Below are 27932 nucleotides of genomic sequence, written 5' to 3' on the forward strand. Positions count from 1 at the left end.
GTGCGATATGGATGCCTGTCCCAAATATAGGCAGAGTCAATTCAGTGATTTTAGCAAATAAAAGTCCGGGCTATTAATCAAAGTTTTACGGTATAATAACCACAAAGATACTTCTCAGGTGTCCATCTAAGTAATTCTTTAAATGACCTGCACTACCTCTCTGTGTACAGCTTTGTTTCAGTGGCTCTCCTCTCTTAATATTATAATTATACCTATGTACAGGATGATAAATGTATTGATGGGCTGGGAGTAAACCCTGCAGCAGTGAGTGGTCTTGTTAAATGGATCTCAGCCAAGGCACAGGGATGCCCTGTAACCAGGCCATTAGGGCTTTGTATTTCATCATTTTCTTTAGAATACCATAAAAAATACAAGAGTAGCCATAGTTTACCAAAACACTAAATGCAAGCAAAATGACAGTGTTTCTCTCTTTTTCTGCTGTCTCACTGCAAGGGAACTTTGAAGCTGAACTCCGAATAAGGTCTCTTTAAATTTATGCAAACCAAATGGGAAATTAAGGTGTGCCACATCACTTAACAAACTCAACAGCTTTAATTTTCTAAGAATAATCAGAGAAAAATAAGAAAACATTAAACAACCAACAGATTCATTCAATACACTCAGCACTGAGAATCCTAAGGAACTATAGGCTTCTGTCTTCATCTATCATAATGAGCTATATTCTTCACAGAGGACCAGGGCACAAATGAAGTGGCATTTTCCTTTTAGTGTTTTTTTTAACTCAACTGTTTGATATTTTGGTGACGTGCCATTTGCTGCATGTGGACACGTTTTTTTTCCATTGTCCAATCTAATGAATGGAGAGACGGGTCCTCAGTTGTGTTGACAGAAGTTTACAGTTGCTTGGATTGTCCAGAGGTTGCAACAAACTGTCCCCGACTCATCCTAAAATAAGCCTTAAACCGACCATCATTAAGACGAGGCTCCTGGACCGCCACCTACTGGATTAAACAGTGCAAAAATATTTACAGTGTTCAAACAAAGTGATTCCATTCACAACTATAGTCAGTCTAGTTATTTCTAAGGTTTTGTTTCTTCTATTTTTGTGTCTATAGTAGCATTCTTGCGAGCCCCAGGGGGGTCCCAACCCCCAGGTTAAGAACCACTGGTATAAAAGATCTTAACTCTCCTAACTGTTTCCTTCCAGGTGGATGTTGTTCTCCTCTGATCTCTCTCTGGATGTCAGTGCCCCTCAACCTGTCTCTAAGAGTGAGCCCAAACACCCTGCGAGGGAAACTCATTGTGGCCATGTGTATCTATGATGTCTCCTCTGGTTACTACGTAGAGTTCATGACCATAGTTGAGGTTTTGGATGTACAGTAGATCGATTTGTAAGTTTTTACAACACTTTCTTGCATCAAAAGAAATGTCTACCTTAGTGTGGATAGAAGCCATAACGGAGAGAAAGGCATTTTTTTCAAATGCATCTGCATTAGTGTAGATAAGCCACAATCAGGAGCATAGAAAAACTAAGCACTTATCTATAGGATACATTCCTGTACCCCCATTTACAGTGCCCAATACGTGTATCTTTAACCATCCTTGTTGAGGAAATTGAGAGAGAAAAAGTACTTGTACATCGCTATATAACACTGAAGACAGGCAGCCGTAATTAGCGCTAATTAGTACTCATTTGCATGACTGTGATAAGGCCCAGCATGGCCACAGTGTGACTTCAGTGTGAGTTTGGGCCTTTATCTGGGGACATGGTGCCTCATTTATGCTTTGGCAGTCAGTCTACACACTGTATCTGTTGATCAGCTTTAATTTTATCAGACTTACACGCTATAAATATAATATGTACAAGCTTCTTTGAGAACACTTTACTTTAAAAGCCCTTTATTTCCTACCAAGGCTTTTATTTTGAAACATTTCCAGCACCATGTTGTAGAACATTCTGTAACTTACAAGGTTCCCATATGGTACTTAAAATGTAGCTATTGCCATCTCGTGGTAAGTGTATGTTACTGCAAAATACAATTGGGCTGGGACATTAACACACATAAACCCGCAGTGACTGAAATGCAACACTAATACATAGTACAATACAAAGTGTTGAAAATAGTTGGAATGGGGGCATGGTTGGCTCACTTGGTAGAACGCCCGCCCCATGTACAAGGCTGAGTTCTTCCTGCAGTGGCCCGGATTCCAGCATGCAACCCTTTCCTACGTGTTGCTCCCCATCTCTCTGCAAGACATTCTTGTCTCATGCAGCAAACAGCACCAGTGTGGACACTGTGTCCTATTTGTATTGTCGTTGATTCCACCCCCTTAAAACCCCTTAATAGGGCCCCTGCCACTCCGAGATTTTTCGTGAGTATTGCTTTCACACTTTTTGTTTGGTCGGTGGTCCTGCTTCCAAGTGGATTCTGGTGCGGTACGCTTGTGATGTGAAAACAAACCAACCAACAACTCCAATTTTTCATTGCCCTCTCCCAGCTTCCTCCCATGTCACAGCAGTGTGTTTAATATTACAGTAGGTGAGTGGTGGAGGCTATCCTGCTGACAGACTTGATTGTAGATTTATTTCTGAAACAGTATGGCAGTTCTAGCTGATGGTCATACCATTTCTCCCTAGTTCGTCACTTCTAAATATTCTTTAGCATCACTTAGAGCAGCTAACAGAGGGGACCAGTAAATAACGTTAGCTGAAAAAGTATCTAACACGTCTCCTCATCCAAGAGGTCTCTCCAATTGGTCGGGCTAGACCAATATTTGGGGATGCTAAGAACACATTAATATATGGACGATATCTTGGTGTCAGCATCACCTTGTAAGGCAATTTTAGCTACAGTTCACACCACATTCAACAGAAGTCCAGTACAATTATGAAGATTTATGCCGGGGCTATAGCCCCCCCTAGCCCCGGTGTGTCAAACAAAGACATAGAAAAGCCTCTTACGAGGAATCTCTTCTTGATAGCGATAGCGCGTGTGTAAGTCCGTTTGGTAATCCAGCAGAGACTCTTGGCTTGAATACTGACGAGGCTGTCGTACCGTACTTGTAATGGAGTCATGGCACAGCTGATTCTTTGGCGGCAGCAGAAAGATACCACACGTACTTAGAGGGGTTTTGTCCTCCTCTTGGTAAATGAACAGTGAGAGTCTTGATGGTTTCCTTTGGGATCCAAAAACATGTTTAGTAACACAAAAACAAAAGTGAACAAAAGAACTGTCTGCTCTTGACCGGCAAGCTAGTCCTACACTTAGGGAAAAGTTCAGCACTGAAACTGAAAGACCTCCGTATTGCTGCTCATGCAGCAGTGGACGGCAAAAGGAGCTCTGTGCTCTCTCCTTTTAAAGGGTTCAGTGACATCATAGCCGAATGCTGTTTCTTGGTTCTAAGGATCTGTGGAAATTGGCATTTTCCCCAATGCCATCCTCAAGTCCTGACCAAGCACTTGAGCTTTTCCCGAGCCAGGTGGCCATATCGCCAGTTTTCCTGCATGGTGAGGTCTCCCTTGTGGCAGTGCATGGTCACATCATACTGCACATCCTCATGGAGATTATGCAGTAATGTTCTTTGACCTGTTCCTTCTCCAGCCCTTGGGTGTTGCATCCCTGAAAGTATGCTGATGGCACCATATGCAGATGGCAGCATCCCTGAAAGTATGCTGCCATCAGCATACTTTCAGGGATGCATATGTCATCCATCTATAATACTCCCTTCTGGGTTTCATTCCCTTCTTGAATGACAGCAAATGTGACACCCACTAAATGTGCGTCCACATTTATATTGATTTATTATGATGTTGATTTGTTATTTATTATTCCCTTTAGATGTGTGTTCCCTAAATTCTCATGTTAAGGTTGTCAGTTTTGGGTGCTGCTACCCTTTCCTCCAGCAGGGGGGGTGGCAGTCTCCTAAGGCGACGCATTTTGTCTTGTGGCCTTGTGAACGGTTCTCAGTCTACTGAGAGAAGAAGCCAAAGTATCACACTGCGTCAGCCTCACTGGCTACTATTAACATCTTTTATCCTTTTAACAGGTGGGTGTTTGCCAGGAAACGTATCTAAAGCCATAAGGGAATATTACAGAGACTAAGAGTGAGTGTATGAACTGTTTAGAGTTTGCAACAATACATATGGGTATGTTATTAATGATAGTTAGCTAGTGGTTAGCATTAGCACCTCCGCTAGCTTCACCACAGGCCGAGCAACCAGTGATCTAAACTCCCGCTTTTATTTTATAATCCATGGCTCAGGGTTGACAGGTGTATCTCCACACATGTATAGTACTTATGTTCTATTGATCTGCTATGAGGTTAAGGCGTTGAAGTGTTCATAAGCACTATGTTGATTTAGCTGGACTTTAGCTTTCCAGACAGTAGTTACGACAACTCAGCATAGTTCTGGCGGCACTGTTGTCCTTACAGTGATGTTCAGGAGGGGCTAGCTACCTGTCTGCATTAACCCCGTGCTCAAGCTGTTTGTGGTGTTGCTTATGTATCTTTTATCAGTATTGTGGGATCAGTTGGTTTGTTTACTTTATCAGTAGCCCAGTCTATTTAGCAACTTCAATACACAGTGTTTTACTGTATGTCTGTAGGGGTACTTAATTATTCACATGTTGTATGCATGTAACTGATAGAGGGCAGTGAGTCCTGTATCCACACTGGAGTAATAATGAGTGTTGGAGTAAGTTGTATATGGGACCACTTCAGAGTATTAATGACTTGTACGTTACTTCAAACACTGAGTTATGTATGAGCACTGTTTGCAACGTAATTGTACTTTATTTTATTTACCTTGACGAAAGAAGTGCGCTGTTAATGGTCAGGCACCATCTTATCTTAAACAGCTCATAGTACCTTACTACCCCACCAGAGCACTGCGCTCCCAGAATGCAGGGTTACTTGTGGTTCCTAGATTCTCCAAAAGTAGAATGTGAGCCAGAGCCTTTAGCTATCAAGCACCTCTCCTGTGGAACCAGGTTCCAGTTTGGGTTTGGGAGGCAGACACGGTCAGTGTTGGGCAAGTTACTCAGAAATTGTCAAATTGCCAGGAGGTACTGCACGAAAATGCTCCTTAATCAAAATTATTTTAAATACGCCTAGTAAAAATTTTGAAAATCAGTATGTGGCGGTCTGCATTGATAATTATCCAAATTATAGGCTAATTATGGGAAACACTGCTTTCACATTTCACAGGTTGAAGTGTTCATAAGCACTATATCAGGTTCTTACAGAAACATTTCACTTCCGGTCCCGGCATGGCGTCTGTGTTTGGCTTCACCGCTGCGGCTGGTTGTTCGTCCCGACTCGTTTTGTTTGTTTCCTTCCTATCCAACAAACGTGTCTACTGCATGGGTCTACGATCGCCAAACAATGCTGTTGATCCGATCCTCCATGGCGGAGTGCGCTGACGGATGTACCTGGAGTGGTACAGGTGAGTTTGCAGCCCCGTTTGTACGTCCTACTGCAACTGCTGTGTGTTTGCGGCAGGGAGAGGGCCTAATATGACCTACAAATAGACGGCAGAGAAAGCGAGGAAAAAGGGCAGGGAGGCAGGTTCATCTGAAAAAACTCTTGAAGCTGGGGGTCTTTGACAGCGACGCCAGACCTTCATGTCTTCGTTCTGTCTTCCCGACGTCCCCAGGACTCTGGTCCCGGTGCCCCGGAGAAACCCTACCACTGGTCGCGGTGTGTGTTCCGTGCATCTGTGGTCGCTGCCGCAAGCCTCTTTCTCTGCTTCAGATGTTCCTGCACCGCTCAGGATGGGTCTGATAAATGCCCGTTCAATTGCAAACAAGTCTCTTTTGCTCAGTGATTTATTTACCTTCAAGAACATGGACTTCTTGTTGCTCACGGAGACTTGGCAATGAGATATGGAATACTATCACTTGAATGTTGAACTCAAATGTTGACTGCAACCACTTTTTGTCTCACTTTGTGGACAAGGTTAGAGCTGTCAGGGCAAGCATTGTTCCATCAGCAAACCCCCATATAGTTAAACATCACAGACTTTCAATACTGGACTCCTTCTGCCCCATTACCCTGAATGACATCATTAAGTTAGTGGGCATGATGAAACCTTCACAAAGCCCTGTTGATATTTTACCCACATCTTTGCTTTTAAAATCCATACATCTACTTGGCCCATGTTTGGTTTCAATTTTAAACTTATCTCTTCAGCTGGGCCAGGTCCCCAGCTGTTTTAAGCATGCGGTTGTTCAGCCTATCTTGAAAAAGAACAATCTTGATGTAGCTTCATTTAGAAACTATAGGCCTATTTCTAAATTGCCTGTTCTTCATGTATGCATTTATGTTAAATATACATACCCCTTGTCTGTATTTTGATACTTATACTGGCTATATTTATCTACTGTTTTTACTCTATGGACGAAACAAAGGCTTTGGGGGAGTGCTAGGTATAGGGCTGTATCCATGTATATTGTACCATCCAGGATATCGTTTTTGTATGTTGTGAATTGCACTGCTGGATCTCAATAAAAACAAGTTCAAAAAAACAAAAAAAAAACAAGAGGTGATTGTGCTTTCTGTGTGGTGGCTCCAAGGCTCTGGAACGTTCTCCCTTTAGCCTTGAGAGCCTTGGAAGCTTTTAACTAGGCATATAGTTTTGTATTTTAAGTGTTGTTGTTGTTATTTGTTTTATTTTATTCTATTTTTTACTGTGAAGCACTTTGTGACCCCTCTTGTCTGTGAAGGGTGCTATATAAATAAAGTTTACTTACTTACTTACTTACCTTCACTCCCACCCCCCTTCACCCCAAACAAAATAGTCTCCCCTGACTTTTTAACTAACATCCATAACAGCAGCAAGGAGTGTGTTTTTTACAAAGCATATAGCCTGGGTCTAACATTTGTTAACACCTCCAAACAAAGAAGTCTCTCAAGACTTTTTAACTAATATCATATGAATAACGGCAGCATGGAGTAGACCTATGGTTTTTACAAAGCATATAGCCCAAGCCTAACGTTTCTTTACGCCACCGGCTGAAATTAAAAAATAAAGCAAGTAAATCCCGACTTTTAAATAGCTGTTTTACTGCACATGTAGCCTATTTATAAGAGCAGTATTCAGCAGTTACAAAACGTTACATTAACGCCACTCTCTCCCGACAAGTCATCAGTGGCAGTAGCTGCCGGAAGTTTCATTCTGTAAGTTTCACATCGCTGTGCTGCTTCAGCAGATGCTTCAATAAATCAGATGTAGAAATGTTCACGGTTGAAAGCTTTTTGCTGGTCGCACAGAGTTTACAATAGACTATGTTATTTGCATCTCAGACTGTGACACAATAATGGCAGCAGTTACTTACAGCTGTGGAAAGAACGCCTCTCTCCCTCGTTCTCCATTCTTCATTTAGTGTTTGGCTCTCAGCAGAAATGAACAAAGTACTTTGTCGCTGACCTGCCACACAGTCAAGGATTTACGTCAAGCATGGTGCATTCAGTAACAAGTAACGCAGCGTTACTTGCCTTTGTAACTAGTAATAATATTACCGTTTTAGAAAAGTAGTTAGTTACACTACGTAGTTACTGGGAAAAGTAATGTAGCATGACTACTTTTGATCTAATAAATTTATGAGAATTAATACCAAAATATGAATTTTAATATTCAGAAAATATTAATTCACAAAGCTTCTCGTTTCGCGGAGCGCCACCCGAGATTCCGTTCGCCCAGGGTCTCGGGATTCCCTGGGTATGGTTAATAATTTAGACAATTATTCACTAGTGATCAGTTAGTTAACAATCGCTTAATTATCTTAAATCAGTCAGTCAGTCTCGTATCGAAGGGGTAAATTCTCGTGGCAGGGACTTGGAGATAATTGGCAATACACACACAATTCCTTTGATTACGGTGAAATTTATTAACTAACTAAGGTGAATATAAATGCGGTTACATTTACATCAAAGAAATAACATTGGCTAAACAATGAGAATGTGGGTTCTATTGTGGGAGAATTTGATTCACACGGGCAGCTGATGAACGCAAGCTATGAGTTTTAAGGACTAAAGATAATGGATTACCAGACTATTGGACATCACTGACCACAGAATGCAGGGTTTTGGTCTTACTGCATGTTGTTTCTCCCAGCCAGGTTGCTGTTAAACGGCCTCACACTGGCGGAGTTCCGTGCGTTCTTGGTTAGGACAGCTTAAAGACGTCGCTTTCTCTGCCAGGGAATTGCTCTGGAGGTCCGTCTTTTGTCAGCTTATTGAAGAAACTCGCAGTGGGGGTCTTTTCAAATCCTGGCTCGGGTCAGAGGTTTGGTCATCCTTTGTTACTGCTGGTGGAACCACGTGGTTGGCCCGGGCATCGGGGATCAGTGTAAGTTAGGTCGACGAATAACTTAAAAAGAACTTGGTCATTCTTGAATTAAAATTGAGTAACTTAACGGTCTGATAACTTTTAACAACAAAAGAAAATAAAATTTTAAAAAAGCAAGTAAAGTTGCTGGAAACGAGGGAAATATCGAGGTTGCGGCGCTTCGCGTGTGTGGCTTAAAAACGAACAAAGGCCCTTCGTTGCGCCGGGTCGAATTTCTTAGGGCGTTGCCGGGAGAGGGAGCACGCTGGGTGCGTGCCGAAGCGCAGTTGGAGAGAGCCAGACCAGAGTGGACAAGAGAGAGCGAGACAGCGTGGGTCGCTGCTTTTGTCTGTTGGGGCGTGGTTCCCAGAGGGCAGTCCTTTGTTCCCCTGAGGGAGGGCTTGTTTCCGGTTTCCCCGAGAGACCGTCTTTCTTTAGACAATCAAAAATCTATTTGCGCATATTGTAATCAAATATCTTCCCACAATCAAACCTTAATTGTCAAACGGTTGTACCGTTCTTAGTTTTAAGCACTTGATAAAAAGGAAAACAATTGTCAGTTTCCTAGGAATCACATCAGATGAGAGGAACTTAACTAGCTTTCTGGATATATTGGCTGTTACACGTTCTTAGAGAATATAAGCAAGATACATGAATGGCGTTAGATTATGGGCAGGTAAATACAGAGTGACATTTATACATTAAACGGCATTTCAGACGATGGCATGCACTACTTATTTTGTCCACTTGGGGGAGCTTGGGTTACATGAGGATAGCTTTGATTAACCCTAAACAGTCTCTTGCTCAGGAGCTGGGGAATTTAGTTATTTAACCTTAAATTTGAGCTGGAAAATTGCTCGAGTAGTATAGGTATAGTATAATATTTTTATCATTATTTCTAAAGAAAGTGTCAGAAAGCATTGATTACAACATGAAATGAATAAAAACAACAAATAACACCAACATAGTAACATAACTACTCAAATGGAGTGGAGAGACCTCCTCAAGTAACTAAAAGATTATTTAATAAACAAGGTAATGCTTTGAGTTTTGAGGAGACAGTACTCTTTGTTTACACAAAGAAGTTCAGGGCAGTGTCTCTGGTGTCCTGGAGTTTCTCACGCCTGGGTGTGAAGCGGAGAATATCCTTTGATGTGAGGTAATTAAACAAAGAGTAAGGTCAGTTGCCATGGTTACGTGTGTAGGGGGCAGTTTAGGGTTTCCTGCCCTCTCTTATGAAGAATTCTGATAGGCTGTTCAGGAGAAAGCTAATCTCTGGTGAGTGTTTCTTTGTCATTTTAACAGTCAGGCACCGAGGCTTGTCTTGGCTGCTGCCGAAAGGTGGCCAGTTTTAAGATCAACTGCCCAGAAATAGCACTTAGGGAAAGCAACCTTTCAACCCTCCTCCTTTTCTTTCTCCCAGGGAGAGAGAAAGAATTTGGAGTAGTCCAAATTTATTTGATATAAAGTGCACAAATCCACACTGTTTGTACACTACAGTAATATTATTACAGTAACGCGTTACTAGTAACTAGTTACTAGTAATGCGTTACTGCCCAACACTGGACACCGTCTCCACATTTAAGAGTAGGCTTAAGACTTTCCTCTTTGATAAAGCTTATAGTTAGGGCTGGCTCAGGTAAGTCTTGAACCATCCCTTAGTTATGCTGCTATAGGCCTAGACTGCCGGGGGATTTCCCATGATGCACTGAGCTCCTCTCTCCTCTACTTTCTCTCCCTCTGTATGCAACCTCATCCCAAGACTGCCAGGGACTTCTTCCTTCTCGTCCCTAACCTCTCCTCTTCTATCACTTTCTGCAGGTGTTTCTGGGTCCAGAGCTGTGGGGGTCTGTATCTGTGGTTGTGCACCGACTCCTGCCCCATGTTCCTGCTCGACACCCGTTGTTACAATTATTATTATTTGTCCTATTATTATCTTTAATATTGCTATCATTACTAGTACTGTTAATCATTTTCTGTCTGTACCACTACCACATTTTCTGTCTCCATAGAATTAAAACTATATCAAGTGAAGTTGCATTTAGTTACTATGGTGCTGTTCTCTGGAACAAACTACCTGATGACCTAAGATCTGCTGCAACCGTATCTTTTTTTGATAAGAGCCATCTTGAAACGATGCTATTCTCTCAAGTTTTTGGTAGTTGAGTATGTGGGTGTGTGTGTGTGTGTGTGTGTGTGTGCACCTGCTATAATCCATTTGTGAAAGTATTGTGAAAGTAAGGTTTGTCCTATCAGTCCTGATTTCATTACCACTATAAAACCAGTAACACACTTTTTTTACTTTACAGTTACATTTGTTTTACTTCTATACAGACAATTTGAAGGCATCTGAGCCAGGACAGGACCCAGAGGAAGAGGAGACACAGGAGCAGTAGGTTTCCCCAGACAAAGCGATTATAAACCACAACATTAAACAATTTATATTAGTGTGCAATATAGCCTGATATATGTTGGTTGATCTGCTCCTTTGAAAACATAGTCTTGCTGCACAGATTATATCTTTTTAAAGTTAAATCAAAAACAAACAACTACAATACGCAACTCACCCATGACATTCTGTGTGGCCCACGCACTGCAGCGCTTCCTATTGGTGCTGCATCAGCAGTGTGAATGTCTAACATTTTCTAGTGTGAATACTTTGAAATGCAAGACTTTGTGAAATAATGTCGGGGTCTGTGTGATTTGTAAAAAATCGAAGTTCACCTCTCCCAGTGTGACAATAATTTGCATACTTCATGAAATGCATGAAAGTACAATAGACACATAACCTGCCTGCAGTATATTGAGGACATTTGATAGCTAATGGAGGCTCTGTCATATTTTATCTTGCTGATCCTGGTGTCAAAGCTTTTGGACCTCATCTCTATTTGTTCAGTGTTTGTTAGGAAGGTTGACTGAGCAGCTGATGGAGCCTGAAGCTGACTACTCTATTTTACACAGTTCACACATATACCCACTTGGAAGCTTCCAGTTGTCTACTGAGGCTATATAGCGCACACGCATTCTCATAAACACACACACACACACACACACACACACAGGCAAACAAAACAGGGCAACTCAAATGATAACGTTTACCCAAAGTGGTAGAAAATCCAATATGACATGTACTCAATCTTCCAATATCAAAAACCTCTCATTGTTTCACAGAATGTTTTAGCAATTTTTTCATTTTCATAACTGGAATGTCGCTTTTCAGGGGAAATCCAATATTTTCTGGTACATTCTGGTTTAAAGGTTCAGTGTGTAATATTTCTGAGGATCTATTGACAGAAATGCAATATGAGATCCATAACTATGTTTCCAGTGATGCAGAAAGACCTTACATAATGAATCGATATGTTTTTTTAATCTTTGAATGAGCCCTTTCTATCTAAACATTGCCGTGTTTGTACAATATCCCAAAACAGACAAATTGCTCTATAGAGCGCGTTCCGTCACTACGTTCTTCTTCTTCTTCTACTTGTAGAATTCTGGCAATGAAGATGCTCATCACTGCTTTAAATACATAAGAGATTAAAAGAAGAAAAGAAGTAATAATATACAGCAGGGTTTGGCAAAGTTTTGCATCAGAGCAATTTTTTTTATCTATTAGATGGCAGGTGAGAATATAGGGTAAATATTTCAACTGAAGTGACTGTTTCACATGCTCACAATAAAGCATGTGCTGCAGTGTGTGTGTTCTGGTGTATTTTTTGCCGCTATCAAAGCACCATAATCTGGCTGGCGGGCCAGATATTATTTCTGGCGGGCAGTTTTGGCGAGGGCCCATAGTCACAGACAAAATTAACGTGTTTCCCTTGTCAGTGTTTGTATAAACGTTACCTATTATGTGGTTTATAATGAACTGTGGTGCAGGAACAGTGACAGTGTTACACACTTTTGGCTTACATTTTCCATGTTATCTGTCAGTGGCCAAGTCACAATGACATATTGTTTTACTGAATAACTGAGTAAATATTATTTCTTAATATATCTACCTAAGACACCTCATTTCTTGACTGGCCACTCTGTCTCAGTTGATGACATCTTTTGTCCTGTGTCAGCCACCGTAGCTATCCTACACTATTTGAAGTGTGTGTGTGGGGGGAAGTGGTACACTGGACAGTTGGTTGTAATTCACAGCCTCACCGCTAGATGCCACTAAATCATACACACTTAACTTTTAAGTGCAGATGAACAGGCTATTACCCGTCAGTGGTGAATGAAGTGGTCCGGTCCCTTAGCAAAAAGTACTAATAGATTTTTTTTATTTTCCATTACAAGTATAAATCCTACCTTCAACCTCCTACTTTAGTAACAGTTTTATCAGCAAAATCTACTAGGTATCAAAAGTACTGGAAAACTGGCTCTGGCATCATATAACATTAGGTGAAGCTAGTTTTAACTACTTTATATACGGGGGAACTGACATTTTGTAAGAGGTCACAGGTCAAAAAGGTTGGAAATCAATGATTTAATATGTTAACAATGTCATATATATATGAGCTTATCATATGTGTTGTTTAATATAAAATCTTGATCTGAAAAATAGTTACAGCTGTCAAATAGTGAGATAAAAAGTACAACATTTACTAACATTATTGAGTACACTTCAATGCCCAGGATATAACATCACAGGCTCTTCAGCTTTGTTCAAATTATCCATCTTTAAACTTGACTTTGAGTCTAAATTTGTTGCAATTATGTATACCTGACCTGAATGCACTGATTCTATTAATAGATACATCGGGTTGAAGAACAGCACTGGCGTTAAATGGTTTCTGTTGTAAAACATGGACTGGAAATGTATTGGCAATGGGTAATATTGTTTTTTGTAACAATATGGATTTAGAATTCAGAATGTTCTTTGTTCTCTGAACGTTTTTTGCAAATACATTCTTTAAGTATAAAGTAGCATACAATGGAAATACTCAATTAATATACTGTACCTGAAAATTGTACTAAAGTACAGTAAATGTACTAGTTATTTCCCACTACCGTTAGCCAGTAAGTTCTCTGGAAAGGTCCTTCTGCAGTTATAGCTACAATATATTATCTAGGGGGCTAATTTATGTTTTTTCCTTCAATCAGACACAGAGACAGGTGTGTAAAATAATGCTTTAGGAGGCTCATAGTACTTGCCCCAATGTCTATTTTTTGCTGGACTTTGCATTTCCCAAATCTGTACCATGAAGAAATAAGAAGTTAACTCCCAAGGTGCATGTCAGGAAGAAACATCCAAATGAAATCCAACCCCTTTCTGATTCTGGGTCAATTTTGGATCAATTTGGGATTATAGTAGTGTTTTGTTCCCATCTGCAGAGCTCACAGAGCTGCTAAAATGGCTATAGACTCTTCAGCAACTATCAGGCAGTATTTTGTTCTCAGTTGTAACAATGAAGTGTTTTGCACCTCTTTCTGGCTTCTTCTTCGTAGCAGCTGAGGCTCATGGCTTTTTATTCCAACAGAACAGCTTCATCCCCAGAGGAGGTACAAATCAATTTAAACAGTGGATTGGAAGTGGAAGAGAAAGCATAATCACAAGCCACTGAGTTAAAATGACATGTTGGATAAGCCTAGCTGTATTTATCATCTTTCTTGCCACTTTGAGAAGTGCCTGGTTTCTCTCATCACTATGTGCTCTTCCTCCCTCCTCCCTCTCCTTTCTTCATTTTATACTTAATTACCTCCACCACTCTCTCCTCCCACCTTTCCAGTCTGCTTCTCTACCTCTTTCTCATTCTTCTTCCAGTTCTCTGTGATCAGGGGTCAAGAATGTTAGATAGAAGGGAAGAGGGGATAATCCTACATATTAAAGCCTGTAATGTCTGCTAAAACCAGATCAAATGAGTGAGGTATTCACTGACAAGAGGCATGGCGGCATGGCCAACTGCAGCTGATCACTATCGCAAGCAAGCGAAAAGATGGGCACACTACTTGCCAAGCCTTTGTCAGTCACAATGAGACAGCTCAGTACTCCCATACAGAGAACTGTGGCTGGATTGCAATTGATCAGGTAGCTGGTGTCAGTGCTCGTAATGATAGTTGACAAGTTGCGTGTACATTATGACATGAATTTACCTACAATGTTTAGGGAAAGGAAATATTGTCACGACTCCAGCCAAGCCACTACTCTAGTCAAGTTTCACTTTTCCTGCTTTGTTTCTCATGGCATGTCACTAACTATCTTGTTGCAGATCCAGCCACTTCCTCCTGCCCTGCAATTACCCCTTTACCCCATCATTCACCTCAGCTGAGCTCCCCCGCACATCTGCTCACCTGCATCCCAGTCTCTCAATAGTCTTTCAGTACTTATACCTACCCAGCCTGTAACCTGTTTTCCTGTCTGTGTTTGACCACCTGGCATGCTTTTAGACCTTAGAGTACCCTGCTTGACCCATATTGTATTGTTGTTTGCCTGACAGACTAATCTTCTGGTTTTGACCTTTGCCTGCCTTGGCAGAACTTTGAGTAAAGCTGAACTGTTTCCTGATCTTTTGTTTGTCTTGCTTCTGGGTTGTAGTCTGCCTCAAATCAATACACATACTACATACAGAGACTACCCTCTTCCAAACACATATCACCTTATATATATCAGGGAGGGGGAAGAGCGTAAGAGCGTAAGCATTCACCCAGGCTGCGGTTGAGAAGTCAAGAAAAATGTTTTTCTGGACCTAGATGGAAAACGAGAGTGGAGATGGTAAAGTGGATAAGACACATGCCTTTGGGGTGAGAGACCCGGGTTCAGTTCTCACTGTCACACAACCACCAACGTGTCCCTAAGCAAAACACTCCAGAGGCGTGCGACTTCTGACATATATAGGAATTGTAAGTCGCTTTGGATAAAAACGTCAGCTAAATGTAATGTTAAAAAAAAACGTCACCAAGTCAAGGAAAGATGTGAAGGAGATTTCATAAGGACTGTTGCAGTGAATATGACTGCACTTATTCTAGGCTTCTTTTTTTTTTTTTTTTTTTACACATGAAAGATAAGTACAGTGACAAAGTTAATGCTTTACAAAACTAAAAGTGAGGTTTCCAAAGGCGTTTCAGAGAATTTGTGCATCCAGTTAATCCAACCAGCCCCAAAACCGCAGACCTCAACCACACCAGCCCAGGACCTCCACAGCCAGCATCTTACCCTCCAAGATAGTATGAGATCAGCCACCCAGACAGCTGCTGCAACAATCGCTTTGCATAACCAAAGAATTTTTGCACAAACTGTCAGGAACCGTCTCAGGGAAGCTCATCTGTATGCTCGTTGTCCTCATCGGCCATTGAAGAGGAGTGGACCAACATTCCACAGGCCACAATCAACAACCTGACCAACTCTATGAGATGTGTTGCACTGCGTGAGGCAAATGGTGGTCACACCAGATATTGACTGGTTTCTGGCCCCCTCGGCCCTCCCCAATACAGTGAAACTGCACATTTTCGAGTGGCCTTGTATTGTAGCCAAGTGCAATATCCACGCTGTCTAATCAGCATCTTGATATGCCACACCTGTGAGGTGGATGGCTTATCTCGGCAAAGGAGAAGTGCTCACTAACACAGATTTTGACAGATTTGTGAACAATATTTGAGAAATAGGCCTTTTGTGTACATAGAGAAAGTATTTGATCTGTGAGTTCAGCTCATGATGAATGGGGGCAAAAACAAGTGTTGCGTTCATAATTTTGTTCAGTGAAGAAGAAGCACAAAATGCACAAACACTGATTACCAAATCAACAAAATCTAAACATGTCAGCAAAATCAGAATCATCTTTATTGCCAGGTATGTGTACACATAAAGAGGAATTTGACTCAGGATTGTACATTGCTCACCATGTGTTTACTCGTACAAAAATACAATAACACTATAATAAAATAAAATCAGACACAGACTTCAGTGTAGACAACACACTATGAACAAAAACAATATAGACATATTGACAAATAGTGCCGTGAGCAGAGTGCAAAGGATGCAGGAGAACGATATTATCATTATTATGTACATATTGGAGGTGGATGTGATATACAGGTACACATCCACATATGTACACGAACACAGTGCGATGAAGCATAGTGCAAAGGATGCTGGAATAAATAATATATATAATAATATATACATAGAATAAAGAATGCTGGAGTTATGACTTGAGGTAAGTGGATTGGTATACAGTATATACAATATGACAATATAACAGTATGAACAGCACTGAAATAGAGAAGAAGAAGAAGAAGAAATACTTTATTAATCCCACAAGGGGAAATTCAATAATTCAAAAGAAATTCAATAGAGAATGGTGACAGGGTTCCTGGGTTATTACACAGGAATTTTTCCCGACACTGTCAGGAATCAGCTGTTCATCAGAGTGATGGCTTGTGGGAAGAAACTGTTTCTGTGTCTGTTGGTTTTGGCGTACATTGCTCTGTAGCGCCTACCAGAGGGGAAAAGCTGGAGCAGGTTGTGTCCTGGGTGAGATAGATCTGCAGTGATGTTTCCTGCCCGTTTCCTGAATGGAGGGCAGGTTGGCACCAATGACACAATTGGCACTTTTCTGCAGTACTGGCTGTCCGTTGGAGCCTGCTCCTCTCTTTTTTGGTGGCACATCCAAACCAGACAGTGATGGAGGTGCAGAGGACAAACTGGATGATGGCTGTGTAGAAGTGGATCAGCAGCTCCTTAGGCAGGTTGAGCATCCTGAGCTGGCGCAGGAAGTACATCCACTGCTGGGCCATCTTGATGATTGGTGTCAGTGTTGGGCTCCCACTTCAGGTGCTGGGATATAGTGGAACCCAGAAACCTGAAGGATTCCACAGCAGACACAGGGCTGTGGAAGAAGAAGAGGGTAAACTCAATGTTTTCACTCTGTTACTAAGTTAGTATTTACACACAGGTCTGAAATAAACAAACATGCACATGCACAAACAGGACCCATAGCAACACACAGAGAGATGTCAGAGTGAGGGGGCTGTCACAGTGCAGACATCAAATGAGACATCAGACTCCTGTTTCCTACCAACAGTCAATGCTGTTGGTAGGAAACTGACTGCGATTGTTCTTTAACTTTAATCATGTTTATTATTGTAGTCATGACAACGAAGACATAATACTTTGAAGCTAAACTAGGCAACGCTGGCAAAACTAGCAAGAGACAGCTAGATTTTGAAAGTATCCAACCGAAAAAATCCTAACCCTTTCACCCAGGCCTCCCTTCAAAGCTACTTCCCCAAAACACATTTTCATGTGGAATGAGTACTGAGTGTGCACAGGTAGACAGGCAGGTTAGCCAGCTGGCATTCTTATTGCAGTCCTGCAACAGCCACAGATACAGGAATTTTTGTCACTTTTTGTCAGAGCATTTAATTAATTGATTGCTGTCTGGATGTAAAGAGCATTTCAACCCGTATAACAAAAAATGCTTCTGAAATAAATTGCCTACCCTAGCTAACACTGGAGACCACTGCACATTTCCTGTTTCCTACAGTCAACACAGTTCTTTACATCAATTCTTTATAAGACCTGATAAGGATTGTTCCCTAACCTCAACTACGTGTTTACTATTGCAGCCATGACAATGAAGGTCCACTAACCTTAATAAAGTACTGATTCAACGTTAAAAAAACTATCCTAAACAGCACGGACAATTGAGTTTGTTGTTTTATTTGGTGGAGCTGGCTAGTCAGGTGTATAGGAAGCTTACAAACATATCTATAAATTTGATGCACAAAATAAATTAGGTATGATTTTTTATTGTTATCTAATAATTTATCAGCATCAAAAAGGGTGGGCAGGCCCTGAAAATGCACACACCATTTTGAGCTATTAAGCAGGACAGTGTTTATTTACAGGAGTGTGTCTGTGCACGCATGTGTATTTGCAGACATCAGTTAGCAGTACAAGAGGAGCAGGAGCTTGTGGGGCCCATAATCACACAGAGTGGCCCCAAAGTCCAGGCATTAATCATTTTAAGCAGCCATGACAGGAAAATCAAAGGCTTGGCCCTATAGCTCTGCTCTCTTTCTAGCTCGCCCCAATGGACCCCAGATGCACCAACTTACTATCTGTAGATTTCAGAGAGAGAGAGGGCCATCATATAGCAGTTTCTACGAGCCAGGAACATAATTTATCTTTGTCGAGTGTAAATGTACCGTTTGCCAAGCCATCATTTAATGATGTGTGCTGCTTTGCTTTATCCTCCCCCCACACACCAGGTATACACTCCATAAATTGTATGCTTAGATAGGCACACTCACTGTCACACAATGTAGACATGCTCACACACGTAGGTGAAATCATTTGTAACAATGTGTTCTCTGATACAGTATTTTTTCTGTCAATTATAATTCCATTGAATCTTTGTTTTAATTACAGCATAAATTGAAAAAAATTAGGCCTGAATAATGTAAAAAATATGTATCATATGCATCATTATTCTATGCATTAACAGAAGTGAAGATGTATCTACTAATTTGTCAATTAAGATCAGACATTTACTGGTTTAATAATCAATATATCATTGTGAGATTAATTGTTGAAACTGACAATTTTAATTTTAATTTGACAGTTTTTGTTCTAAGAAATCCACATAAAAAACATGTTCATTAGATGTTCTAGTTGTATGCATTAGTTGGCGAAGTGAAAGGAGTGCAAGGGCCAGGGCAAGCAGTTTGTGAACAGTACAAAAATGCACAACAATGCAATTAAATAAAGATCATGTCATTAGGGTTAGCATTATTACAAGGTGTGTAAAAACTGTGCAGCTCACTTTTTGTTTTAATATGTATGTTGTGGGCTACTCCCACTGTGAAGTTTATGTCCCTGTGTTGTCCGCTTTGGTGGTGTTTTATCTGGCAGTTGATTTTATAAGAACCGGCAGGTTTTGCCTGCTTTTGGATTTCTTTTGGATTTTTTTCTGTACCTGTCTGGATTTGTTTGCCTAGTTGGACTGCTTTCCGGTTTTGACCCTTGCCTTCATCACCTGTGTTGTAAGCTAGAAATGTATTTGTTATTAAAAGCCACAGAACTGTGGGTCCAAATCCCTTGTTTCCCTGTGTCCTCACTTGTCTAACTGTGACAGAAATGTCAGAAAAAGTCCATGCAGTGGAAAAATAAACTAATCTTTAGAATTTCTTAAAGCTTTTCTTAAACTTGCAAGTTGGTATGGTCATTAAACACCTAAAACCCTCTCAGAAAGTATTTGGAGAAGGTCAAAAATACACCATTATGCTCTAACAAGGCTTTTTTCTTAGATTCCCAAGAGTTGAGGTACATTGTAGAGGTACAAGTTTTCACCTAAAAACAGTGATTTTTTTCTTGCACTTCAACTTAAAACCTCCACCAGTCACACTGACACAAGACATTAAACATTAAACATCACAACTCACACCTAAACACGAAATTAAAAACAAATGGCCTGGCAGCAAACTAAAACTTTCTATTGTAATCAAACAAAGGCCGTAACATTGTGTATTTAAAGAAAGCTTTCATCCTCCTGCTGCATTACCTCTGTAAAGCGTTGGTGGCTCGGTCCAATATCTGTAGTGTGATTTCCCAGATGACGGAAAAACTACATAGGGTACCACTGCACATAGTAGCGAGCGATTCCATGATGTGGAAGTAACTAAGTAAAGATTTGAGTACACCCTTAGTAGGCTTGCACTAAAATTAGTAAAGCAATTCAGCCTTGCAGAAAAAGTAAGAAAATATAGCCTGCCTCCAGTGTTCTCACACAGTACAGGCTTTATATCCTGTGCTGTGGCTGTAAGACATTTCAATTAATGAAATGACAGCAAGGATCATATCATTCCAAATTATATATATTGTGAAGACTGTTGTGAATATTATAATATCAGAATAACTTTGTAAATAAATTTACTATAATCACATACACAAATATTACTCATAGGGGCTTTAACCCCTTAAGGCCGATTGTTGCAAATTCACATCTCACCTCTTCTCGTTTATATGTTCTATAGACAAATTAACACTTTCCACTTAATTTAACATTAACCTGAAAGCAAATGAACAGAAATAATTTTATTTTTTTTTTATTGTAAATAAATTCAGGCATCAAGGGGTTAAAATGCCCTCCATGTTTGCATTTCAAGTAAAATGAGAATGCGGCTTACATTTAAATGTATTCATCATCGACCATTGATATCCACCTTATTAAAACACTGACTGGACCACATTTTTCACAATGAGTTTACATTGTGCAAAATAATGATTTCCTATACAAACCGCTGTCCACTGAATACATGTCGTTAAGTGTGTGACTGCTTCTGATCCTTGCAGATGGTGCAGATAGCAGCAGTTCACAGTGATAGCCAGTGCTAATCCTCTCTCTGAGCAGCTGGCTATGTGCGATACAAAGCCAACACACCTCCAGTCCATTCGATCTGACTTAGAAACATCTAGTGTCTGGATAAAACCTCTTTCATTTTTCATTCTAACCTATCATCTGTTTACAAAGCTTTATCTGCATTACTTGTTATTGCACTCTTAATCTTTTTTCTTTAATGCTTCATTTGTCTCATTTTGTCACTGAGTTTGTTTTTTTGCAGATTCAGAAAACTGTAATGGCTCAGACAAACAGTTGAACTGTACCTGTTTGGCCTCGGTGTCTGGGTTCAGTCCTGGTTTTCCTGCTCCTTGTTTGACATATTGTTACATACAATCTAAGTGTATATGAGTAAGAGGTCTCTATAAAAGGCTGCATTACCAACCAAGCAAAATATACAAAGGCCCCAGATCCCCAAAACCCCCAAGTGTATGACACGTCTTTTGATAATTTGATTGATTGTAAACTTTTTAAGGGATTTGCAAAACTTGACTTAAAAGTTTAAATGAACTAATGCTCCTGCCTTATTTATTTCCTGCATTATTCATTTATTTATTATTATTGTATTATTGTGGCTGTCTTTTAGACCAGTGTTTTCCCTACCTCTTTTGCCCTATCAGATGAGCTCAAGTACCCTTTTATTAACACCACCCGTCATGTTGTAAATGTGGTAATTATCTCGGCATGGCGTAAGCCCGGAGCGGATCGTGTGTTTGGTCAAGTGCATGTGTGCATATCTGTCCACAGCTAATCTTGCATACCACAGGCCCATCAGCCTAATACTTTTTGTGCACATTTGACTGAATGTTAAAGGATCTCTTGTGGTTGGGGTCATTCACAATTTAAAAAAATGTATTGACTGAATCTATTATAAGCCATCATTTAAGCCCAGTTATGTGTTCCTTACCTATTTTATTTTCTCTCTTTCAGCCAGTTGTGTTCTTGTTACAACAGACTTTGAGCGGGAGGCCTTTCCTCTGTCAGCTTATTGCAGCTGATTGTTGCTATTGTGACAATTAATTACTAAAGATCAGCATCACACCAATCCTATTGTAATCCATTTTGTGTGTTTATTTTCAGAGACAGACAGACAGAGAAACCCAAAGGTGTCATTATGAGTTTGGTAAAAGGTCTTTCAATCATGGGCAGTATATTGATCTGTTCTAATTCAAACTACACCTGCAAGCAAGTATTAATGGGGTCCAAGCCCCCCAGCATAAGCCGGAGGTGATGCAACTCAGACCTGCAGTTCCACGGGCGTGACGCAAGTCACAGGTGGAGAGCAGGGCACTGTTTCTGAGTGGGTTTAGTAAAAACTCTTACTTAATTAACCCTGAGATGAGGGAAATTCTGGGTTTTCTGTTCCAGAAAGAGAGGTAATTTAAACTCTGTGAACCTAACACATAATGGGTAATTCAGTTAAAAAATAATAATCTCTAACCCATGATGTGATTGGTCGCACTGTTGGAACATAATTCCCATGATATCGAAGAATACTGTATATGTTAATATTTCTGACAAAGCAGGATTGTGGTGGGGCTGCAGAATGTAGTTAGAAAGTGAGTTTTAGAAATAGGCTGCATATACTGTACTGTGTTTTACCAGCATTTTACTGACTTTGTTTAAATTTACTACATTTGTTGAAATATCTGAAATAAAACCACTGAATGCTGTTAAGCCATGATCCAAATAAATAGCTAAAATTCTCATCCATCTCAGACTACTCCATTAACTGAAGTAAATCCATAGTTTTATAGTATATTTACCACACCACTAAAGTCCGGAAATATTAAATATCTGGGTGTCAATATTTCCTCCAGGCTGTCAGAACTGACATGGCTAAACTACACACCTTTACTTAAATCAATAGACGATGACCTTGTGTGATGGACATCATTGCCCATATCACTCATGGGAAGAGCCTCCACCATAAAAATGATGGTCCTACCTAATATCAGTTACCTGTTTTCAATGTTACCCACCCAACCCTCTGCTGTCTGGTTTAAATCACTGGACTCAAACATCTCCATGAATCAGTTTAAAAACTCTCGCAAACGATTCTGGTGGTTTAGAACTGCCAAATTTTTCTCATTACTTCTTGTCCGCTAGACTACAATATATGTCAAAATGGATCAATCAAAGCCCCCTGGACCACTCATGGATGGACACAGAACAAACATTCTGTAAGGAAATTTAAATTTCAGATATACCATTCATCAGTTCCAGCATTAAACGTCATAACTGTTTAAAAAACATTAACATAAGCACTTCCCTGGCAGCCTGGTGGAAATTTATCAAAATATCCCCAAACTTTGGCAGGATCACCTATCCTGCTGACCTACTTTGCTGACCTAAAGATATCAAAAAAATTTCATACATCAATCCATTTTGAAATAATGCAGTTTTACTTTTGTCTTAAAGTAAACTTTTACATAAATGCCCATGAATCAAAATGGGCTAAAGTTATTGTAACCAGACATAGCGTCTGGTTACAATAACTTTAGCCCATTTTGAGCTTCGCAGTCCTGGGATATTGTGCCACTAGGGGGCGCCACAAATGGGAAAAGTTTATATCTCGTAATTGACTGCATGGATTTAAACAAAATTCAGTTTGCACGATCTATGGTTACTACTTAGTTGATTCAAAAAAAATTGGGAATGACTGATTAAAGTGGCCGTGGCTTATTACAGCAAATGTATTTGTATTTCTAAAAAATCAAAAATCAATAAAATCACCTGTATGTCCTAGATGGCTTACATTTGCATTACTGCAACTTATGGTCAATTCATAAGTCTGTTACTATATTTTTTCAATATATGATCAATTAACATCTGTATCTCCACAAATCTTCCTTCAAATGCTACCACAATTGACACAGAAATTCTCTAGAAGGCAGATATCAAGTGTTTCAAAAGGGTATTAAGAAGTTTAAACTGACAAAACTCCCCAGTCTGGCATATGAGATGCAGAGCGTACAGTATCTCACAAAAGTGAGTACACCCCTCACATTTTTGTAAATATTTGATAATATCTTTTCATGTGACAAGACTGAAGAAATTACTTTGTTACAATGTAAAGTAGTGAGTGTACAGCTTGTATAACAAATAAATTTGCTGTCCCCTCAAAATATCACATCACACAGCCATTAACATCTAAACTGCTGGCAACAAAAGTGAGTACACCCCTAAGTGAAAATGTCCCAATTAGCCATTTTCCCTCTCCGGGGTCATGTGACTAGTGTTACAAGGTCTCAGGTGTGAATGGTGAGCAGGTGTGTTAAATTTGGTGTTATCGCTCTCACACTCCCTCATACTGGTCACTGGAAGTTCAACATGGCACCTCATGGCAAAGAACTCTCTGAGGACCTGAATGGTTGCTCTACATAAAGATGGCCTAGGCTATAAGAAGATTGCCAAGACCCTGAAACTGAGCTGCAGTGGCCAAGATCATACAGCAGTTCAGCAGGCCAGGTTCCATTCAGAACAGGCCCCGCCATGGTGACCAATGAAGCTGAGTGCACTTGCTCAGCTTGCTTGCTCTTATCCAGAGGTTGTCTTTGGGAACTAGACGTATGAGTGCTGCCAGCATTGCTGCAGAAGTTGAAGGGGTGGGAGGTCAGCCTGTCACTGCTGTTGTGACCTGGCTCAAAAGGCCACAAGAAAAGGGAAACACACCATGGTAAAAGTTTAACAAAATATATTTATTTAAACCAAAAATTAACCTAATCAAGAGATATTTCAAATTAACATAATTGAAATGTATAATAATAATAATAATAATAATAATAGTAATAATAATAATAATGTATATGTGTAAAGGTGTTGTAGTATGCAAAAACAAGATAAATACCACAAAGCAATAGTCCAACCAAACTAAAGGGTAAACCAGGGAGCCAGCCCACAGGGAGGTCTGACCTGGCCTCGACAGCAGCCTCCTTGCAAAATAGGAAAATAGTCCCAAATACTCTACAGGGCAATTAGCCCAGGTGCCCAGAGTTACTGCAATCAGCTCATCCTCTTACAAGAGGAGAGAGAGAGAGATAGGCCACACTCATGACCCCACAGGGCATCACACTGCTCAGACCATACACCACACACTGCATCAAATTGGTCTGCATGGCTGTCTTCCCAGAAGGAAGCCTCTTCTAAAGATGATGCACAAGAAAACCCGCAAACAGTTTGCTGAAGACAAGCAGACTAAGGACATGGATTACTGAAACCATGTCCTGTGGTTTGATGAGACCAACATAAACTTATTTGGTTCAGATGGTGTCAGGCGTGTGTGGTGGCAACCAGGTGAGGAGTACAAAGACAAGTGTGTTTTGCCTACAGTCAATCATGGTGGCGGGAGTGTCATGGTCTGGGGCTGCATGAATGCTGCCGGCACTGGGGAGCTGCAGTTCATTGAGGGAACCATGAATGTCAACATGTACTGTGACATACTGAAGCAGAGCATGATCCCTTCCCTTCAGAGACCGGGTCACAGGGCAGTATTCCAACATGATAACGACCCCAAACACACCTCCAAGACGACCACTGCCTTGCTAAAGAAGCTGAGGGTAAAGGCGATGGACTGGCCAAGCATGTCTCCAGACCTAAACCCTAGTGAGCATCTGTTTGGCATCCTCAAACGGAAGGTAGAGGAGCGCAAGGACTCTAACATCCACCAGCTTCAGCTGATGTCGTCATGGAGGAGTGGAAGAGGACTACAGTGGAAACATGTGAGGCTCTGGTGAACTCCATGCCCGAGAGGGTTAAGGCAGTGCTGGGAAATAATTGTGGCAATACAAAATATTGACACTTCGGGCCAAATTTGGACATTTTCAGTTAGGGGTGTACTCACTTTTGTTGCCAGCGGTTTAGACAGTAATGGCTGTGTGATGTGTTATTTTGAGGGGACATTCAATTTACACTGTTATACAAGCTGCACACTCACTGCTTTACATTGTAGCAAAGGGTAATTTCTTCAGTGTTAACACATGAAAATATATAATCAAATATTTACAAAAACGTGAGGGTGTACTTGCTTTTGTGAGATATGGTATATAGATGTCATGTTTACAAAATAATATGAATGCAACAACCGGTAACTTAGTGGATCACTAGCCATGTTTCCATCCAATTGTCATGCGAATTTTAAGCGGATTCTTGAAATGTTGCAAAAACGAAATATGTATGTTTCCATCAGCTGGACTGGAGCGTATAAACCAGGCTATGGCAAGCGTAATTATGTCAGTAGTTGATGTTACACATGGCTGTAATAAACAAGACGTATGGGTTCCAAACCAGAAACAAAACCAGTCACATGGAACTGATGGCCATTGATCTTAGAAATTTGGAAAAAGGTACTCAGGAATGTTTTTAAGCAGCCAAACTGCAACCAGCTATGTCTCTGCACATTAAGGTAATATCAGGAAAGAAGCTGACAGCGGAAATAACTGATCAGACGTGAGTTACAAGTTCTCTACGTCAGATCTTATTCTGCAAAAGTCTTTCCATCTCCCATTTAGCGCATTAACTCTTTTTCGACAAAGGTAAAAACCACCTCAAGCGAGCGTGAAAACAAAATAGAGGATTTATTATTCGAATTTTGCCATTTTCATCAAGCTTTTCTATTGCGATACTTGATGCGCATGAAAAAAATGTTGATGGAAACACATCTACTGTCTTGGTGGTTTTCTTTTCCTTGTTTTGTTTTGTTCTGTTCTGATGGTCTGGCGTAGTGCTCAACCTGCGTGTGGGATAAACTTGCCACTGTCTGCTGGTCAATATATTTAAATTTGCAAGTCAGCTAGTGTGTGTTTTATGGGGTCATTGATATCCCAGCCAACCTGTCTCTTTGTGCTTCACATTGTTTTAATACCTATTTTTTATTAATAAAGGTTAAGATTTTAATATAACTGCTTTCCAGTCATAATTGACTTCAGGTTGCTGTTATTTGTGGCCCCAAGGGGGCCCTACACTATCTTTCTTAGCTGTCGATCAATTGTATTTCACCTCCATCTATTGTATTTCATCTATTTGACCCAGAATGATAGAGCTAGAGACTGATGTAATGAATTTCTTGGGACCACTGGGTAGTAGGATTGCTCTTAGGGTTTTCTGTATGTAGGTTAGAAATTATACTGTAGATTGTAAGTGCTTCATTTATTTGTAGTATTTATTTAGACAGTACTTCAAACATATATATTTGCTTAGTGTTTGGGCCCCTATGTACAAGCTTCTGATAGCTTAAAAAAGGGTGTCCCTTTTCACAAATCTGCATTATTTCTGATGATTGTACTTGTATTTTAATGTTCTGTGAAAAAACTAATCTGGACTGAACTAAAGTGAACTGAGCTTGAACCCACATTAAAACTAGTTGAAACTAAACTGAAATTGAAAACAAAATGTGAAAATGAAATAAAAATAAAGAATAATGAAAAATCTGAAAAACAATAATAATGAAAAACCTTTATATAATAACCTTTGGCAAAGTCCTACTTACCAACAACAGGGGTGTTCGCCCATGTGGCTCTTGTTTTTTCAATTGCTCTTCTGAGGTCACAGTGAGTCAAGTTTACATATTGCACTTTGATCCCCTAATTTATTAAAATTTTTCCTCTGCAAAAAAAGTGTTTGTACAGCATACACACTGACACTAAGAAACACAAAAACCGGCTCTATACAAAATATTCAAAGTCTTTGAATTCTATAATGAACACTAACTGCCATCTGTAATATTTCTTATCTTTACATTACAGGACACACCTTAAGTTGTATTTTATCTGGAAATATTGTCATACGTGCACCACTGGATATCAATTAAACTGAGACTTTATGCCTGCTACTGTTAAATTGTCTCACTTCCATCAGCAATTTAGTACATTTCTTTACAGTATCACCTTCTTTTCCTTTGGGCATTGAATTAAGGGACAGTAGTGTCCATCAAGAGCACACTTGTGACAAAGTGGGTTGCTCACCACTTGTCCCGTACAAGTCATTATCTCCATTACACCTTTTAGTTTATACAAGTGTTTATTTATTTGTAATTTACCATGGCTTGTGTAAAAGGGCACCACTTACTATCCCGGGTTGTTTGTGTTTGCATTATGTCACAGTCTACAGCCAAGCATATGATAAGTTAAAGTAAACACACAGTCATAAGTTAGTTTCAGTGCCATTTTATTAGGTTGCAAGTTTAAAAATGTTTTATTTGTTTTCCAGTGTTAATACTTACAATTGTTTGTTACTTTGTTCAGTTCCACCATGCAAGACAATTGTTTGGGGAGGGGCCCGCATAAGCATTTCCAGCATTTATGGGAATAGTGTGG

This window comes from Micropterus dolomieu, linkage group LG01 (assembly GCF_021292245.1).
Source record: "Micropterus dolomieu isolate WLL.071019.BEF.003 ecotype Adirondacks linkage group LG01, ASM2129224v1, whole genome shotgun sequence".
Taxonomy (NCBI): Eukaryota; Metazoa; Chordata; class Actinopteri; order Centrarchiformes; family Centrarchidae; genus Micropterus; species Micropterus dolomieu.